This window comes from Selaginella moellendorffii, unplaced genomic scaffold (assembly GCF_000143415.4).
Source record: "Selaginella moellendorffii unplaced genomic scaffold, v1.0 SELMOscaffold_5, whole genome shotgun sequence".
NCBI lineage: Eukaryota > Viridiplantae > Streptophyta > Lycopodiopsida > Selaginellales > Selaginellaceae > Selaginella > Selaginella moellendorffii.
In genome coordinates, this window is record NW_003314266.1 from 2550067 (window position 1) to 2556066 (window position 6000).

Here is a 6000-nt window from a genome sequence, read left to right on the forward strand (position 1 = left end):
AGAACTGAGAAGCAGGCTGGGAAGTTGCAGTGCATTCCAGCACCGGCATGGCCATTTCAAAGTGTGACACTTGATTTTGTCACTTGTTTGCCGAAGTCTAAGGGTTATGATACTTTGATGGTGGTTGTGGATCGGTTGTCGAAGATTGCACACTTCATTCCAACTGTGGGCATAGTAAATGCGAAACAAGCAGCAAAGCTCTTTTTTATGAAGTAGTGCGGGTTCGTGGTCTTCCTGAAGAGATGATCTCGGATAGAGATTCGAGATTTACGGGGAAGTTTTGAGGCACACTATTCCAGTTGTTCGGTACCAAGTTGAAGTTTAGTATGGCTTATCATCCTCAAACTGATGGGCAGACCAAACGCGTGAATGCTCAAGTTGAGGATTATCTGCGGTACTATGTCACAGCGGACCAACGTGACTGGGTTGAGCATTTGGATACAACAGAAATCTGTTATAACAACACATTTCACAGCGCTATCGGTTGTTCTCTATGGGAGATGCTGCAAGGAAATGCTCGTAGGGTTCCTCAACAGATCGTTATACTGAAACCAATGACCAAAGTGTTGGTCCCAGCCGTTGAAACTTATGCGGAGCAGCTACGCCAAAGTTGGTCTAGAGCTACTGAGGCGATGGGCAAAGCTCAGGATAGGTATCGACGTGATAAGGATTAGTATTGTCGGGATGTATCCTATCAAGTGGGAGATCAGGTGTGGCTATCTTTCCGAAACTTGAACATTAAGGGTCTTTTGTCTCGGAAACTCTTGCCGAGATATGTTGGACCCTATCGGGTGTTAAAACGTCTTGGTGATGTATCCTATCGGTTGGATCTGCCTACGGAGATGTCCAATGTTCATAATGTATTTCATGCCAATTTACTGGCTCCTTACGCTATGGATGTTGCACGTCAACAAGAGATTCGTCCACCGCCAGATGTTGTGGATGGTGAACTTGAATATGAAGTAGAAGCTATTTTGGATTCACGCTGGCTTAAACGTGCCAAACGTCGGGAGTATCTAGTTAACTGGAAAGGTTACCCAACTTGTGAATCAACTTGGGAGCCCCTTAGTAATCTTACCCATGCTCGTGAGCTTGTCACGGAGTATGAGAATAGTAATAAAAATAACAATTAGCTTTTACAAACCTTGTAATAAATCTTGCAAATTAATAAAGAAATATATATTTTTATCAATCAAAGTGTCATTTCTCTCGTTCGTTAGTAGTTTGGCAAGCTGACTTCGGCACTTCGGTGCATGGGTTCATTCCATAACCATAGGGTTAATTATTATAGACTGATCACAAGTCCCTGCCTCTCTCTCGATGACTCATTTTCAAAAAGGGGCATGGTCGTGTAAACAACTTGATCTGCCAGTTTATAGTAGTTGTCTAAATCTTCCCGATGGGGTTGATTTCTTACTCAAGGGAAGTTGGGCCTCTGGCCTTCTCCCTATATCCCTACGGGCAGGGATGTATCATTCCTTTGTAAGCCGAATGGTACTCGGAGCAGCAAGGGTGGCTAACTCTTTTAGTTATTTCCTTGTCAGTGATGGCCAGAGGGTGTCTAAGTCTTAACGTCTTTGGACATAGAGGAGAAGTCGTTCCATAACTCATTTAAGTCGGTGTGTTTCCCACATAGTGTGCTTTCCGTTAATTTTCGGAGTTGTTTCCTTGACGGTTTGCTAGACTTGGGTATGCATTGACGAGGACGTCGATCTTCCCCAAGGGGGGGAGAGTGTCGCAAATGTGACTTCGGGTATCGAAAGATACTTGTCGACCAGTCCTTACGGGCACTCTTTCCTTACTGCCACGACAGCAGGAGGTCGGTACTGCTGGTTCCCTTTATTGGCCCCTCTTGTCCAAGTGTTAGTAAACTGGACTTAGCATCTATACTTGGCCGGATGAGTATAAGGACGGAATTCTTAAGTGTCTATTTGGCCAAACATACTTGGCCCGGCTTTTGAATTCTCTTTTGCTCTGTCTTGCACTGGCTTGGCAAGAACCCTCGCGTATTGAGACTAGTCCCTCAATATCACCGAATGATAGCTTACCATGTCTGCCAAACACCCTCGCTATCACACCCTTTGTGTTAGTCTCATTTCGGTCTCAAGTGCTATTTATGGAAAGTGTCTAGATTCGCTCATTTGGCATGTCTACAGAATGTAGAGGTCGGCCTGAACACAATGGTGTTTGTCCCGTGTCCAAATTCACAATCTAAGGCCATTCCATATTTAATAAGTTTTGAACTTGTCCCAAAGACTAACTCCTGGTACTAAGGGTGGCTTGGGGTGAAAGCCCAAAGCGTGTGTTCCTCAAGGGGGGGGGGCTGTGGGGGGTTCCAAATGTATAGTAGGGATAGTGGTTGGAATGCATGTCTGACCATCTGAGACATTAGTTTGGCTCCTGTTGGGCTATGTCACTCCTTGTTCTGCGTCCGACTTGGGTCTAAGCCCAAGCTCCACGCTGCTCTAGTCAGTGGAGTACCCTCCTCCTCGCGTTAGGCCACCAGTATGCCAAAATTATGCCAAACTTCGTCTGATACCATTTTGCATGCAGGTGTTGGATATGGGGAGCTGGTGCTCGTGGGATTGTACCGGACCCTCGTTCGTAGCACAACGGGCTTGGAGTTCAGCTCCAAATTCATGTGCGCTACAGTAAGGTTATAAAACTTAATTTGTCAACCTTTAAAAAGTTGTAAAAGCATTTATCAAACCAAATGGCATCACTAAAAGCTTATATTAACCCACTTTCACCATTTGCAAAACATTCTCTAACTTAAAATAAATATGACAATGCCCTTGCCTCAACTTTATAAAATACTGAGTATTACAAAGACAATTACGTAAATTATCGATATGAGGGACTGATAATATATTCTTCACAATTTTATTGTTTAATCCTTTATATTTATGAAGAGATCTTATATATCATCTTTTTAATTAATTATCACTATTGGAGCAACCCAAGGAGACTTATTTATCCATAACTACCTTTTTTAAAGGTATTTAGTAAATTATCTATTGATTTCCTCATCTTTAGTGGAACTAGTATGAGTCAATAGTTGATTGTAGCTCCAGGAATTAAATCAATCTCAAAATCCCATATTCTAGAAGTAAACTATCAAGCAACTCATCTAAAATATATCACAAAACTCCTCTTGAATATAATTCATATGAGCTTTATGTCTACAAATGCATTCCAAATAAGGTGTTTGTAAGATTAATGTAAAGATCACAAAACTTACAAGCATACTATCTAAAGAAAGTCCCCTATCCAATCTCTAGGAATTAGTTCACAAGAGTAACTTTTTCAAAATTCTTTAAAAATGAAGCACATAAAGCCTTTATCAAATTACTTAATTTTAGATTAACTTTGATGAGTCATAAAAAAATTAATTTTCATATTATCTTTATAAAGGTTATAAGATTACCAACTTTTCTACAACTTCAACTAGCAATCAGCCTTTTTATTGCCATAATCATTTGATGATGACTATCATTTCAAGATACCATAATCCTTGATTTACGATACTATAATCCAATAGTAATTACAGACATGAAATTGATTCAAACTTTGAAATTTTATATGAAGCAAGAAAATTTTTAATGAGATTGATGGAATCTTTCACCTCCTTAATATCATTATGAATCTTAGTAATGTAGTGTCCTTTCCTCATGACAACATCATTAAAGCTAAGTTATATATGTGGTGTCCCTAATCAAGATCTTAGAATTTTTATTAGATCTTACCATTATTTGAATAGGGTGCAATATGAATTAAAGGATGAGATAATGACCTTGATGAATGAAGAAAAGTTACACTCCTCTATAGCTTTGATTAGTTTTGTTATTTCTTCTCCTATCAATAATACACTTATTTGAATATGGCAATTCAACAATGTGTTTAATGGATTTTTAAGTCAGGAAATTCCACTCAAGGTTAGTTTATTGGAGATATGTACATCAAAGAATGGAATTTGCATTGGTGGTATTTATTCTACACTTCTTTGAAAGTTGTTGATCCAAGTCATTAGAAAAACTATTTTCAAGTTTTTGTGTCCACAATCGATTTCTTTTATGATTTATTAAATGATAATCTCAATACAAATCCTCTATGAAGTTTTTGTAATATTCTATAACTTTATGGCAAAATAAGTGGCCATCTCTTTGTAGCAATTAGCTACAATAGAGAAGTTTGGATATCACTACTCAACTTGAATCAAGATATTAAAGAAATTTTTAAAAGCAATTGTAAAGAAGTATATTATGTGGGAAAAAGGAAAGAGATTTAAGATTGCATAATTTCCTAAATTATATTGGAGTTATCAATTGCACACACACCTAAATAGAGCTTCCAGGTGAGGAGATTACAAATAACAATTCAACATACAAGTATAAGTTATCGTTGATAATGAATCTTATTTTCTAAACTTGAGAGCTAGATATCTAGGATTTGCAAGTGATTAGAGGGTTTAAGCCACAAATAACTTCAAGTCATAGGTTACTCTTGGTGAAAGACTAAATGATCCTATTTACTATACAAGATTTGGAAATTATCCCTAAGTATTTAATAGTAGACTTTGAGAAGGCTTATGACCGAGAGGATTAGCATCCCATAAGTATGATCAAACAGATAGCACTATTGTATAAAAGAGCAACCAGCCGAGTCATGATTAATAGGGAGACAGGACCTTCTTTTCAACTAGGCCACTTGGTAAGGTAATGATGCCCCCTGACTCTATACTTGTTCTTAATTGTAGCTCCCAAAGACAGAAGTGGTGGCATGAGAATTGGATGGAGCTTTTGTTGATGACATGGCACTCTTCCTATAAGCCACTATAGAGAACCTGGATAGAGCAAAGGAATGACTAAAAACTTTTAACTTGGCTGTCAGAGTGGCAATCAACTAGAACAAGTCAGTCAGGATAAACTAGGGAAACCTTGGGTTCAAATCCTGTGGACAGGCAATTGACTTCCAGTGGCTGAAACCTTGAGAGGATATGAGATACTTGAGGATCCAGGGGTTAAGTAAAACATAACATTGTAAGATGGCATCTTGTGGACACTGGTCTAGAAATGGGCTCCTAGGAAGCTTGGCCTCTCAACTAGGACTGTGGTGGCAAAGTCTGTCATCTTGCCAAACATATGGTACCATATCTCAATCTGGCTGCAATCTGGTATATACTTACGTTTGGCAGGGTGCACTGATGATAGGGAGGATGATGGGCAAGGAATTCCATCCATGAGTGTTGGGAGGACTCAATTTCATTGACCCCAGTGATATGGCCAAGGCTCTAAGGTACAAGATCATTCTCATGGGACTCCAACCAAGTAGACAGCCATTTATCCATGGCACAACATGACTTGCCCATGGGCCAAAGACCCGTGTTGGTTGTTTGCTGAAGGCCCAATATAGGTTGTGAAAGGGGTCCTCTTATCCAGGGACTCCACAGGTTATGGAACTCTTTTCCCCTAGGATAGATTAGACTAAGCTGCATTGAGGATTGGCTCAACCAGCCACTTTTTTTCAATGCGCTCTTTAGGGAAGGGGATCAGACATTAGGCGGGGAGGACCACTACACCATCTGGAGAGAATTTCATGTCGGGGGGTAGCAGCTGGTGGACATAGTAGACAGGGATATGTTCAAAACAGCAATCCAAAGTTTTGGAATGGGGAAATGATGGAAAGTGGATTAGAACTTGTTACAACTCCTCTAGGCTGTCAACAATGCCAAAGGAGGAAGAAAATGGCTATGACAATGCGCACAAACTGGAGACTTCATAGCGATCTAATAAGAAGCACAACTAAAAGGTGAGGAATGCAAGTTAGAATCAAGGGCATTTACTGCACTGATGCTGGCATGGACAGAGGTGGACATTGAGGTATGGTTCATTACCTCCCCAGAGAAAAACGATGGCCATCCCTTTTCGATTGTGTGGGGAGACATGCTGGTGATGGCTGGAGAGGTGTAGCACATGCCCACAGTCATGAATAATGAAGTAA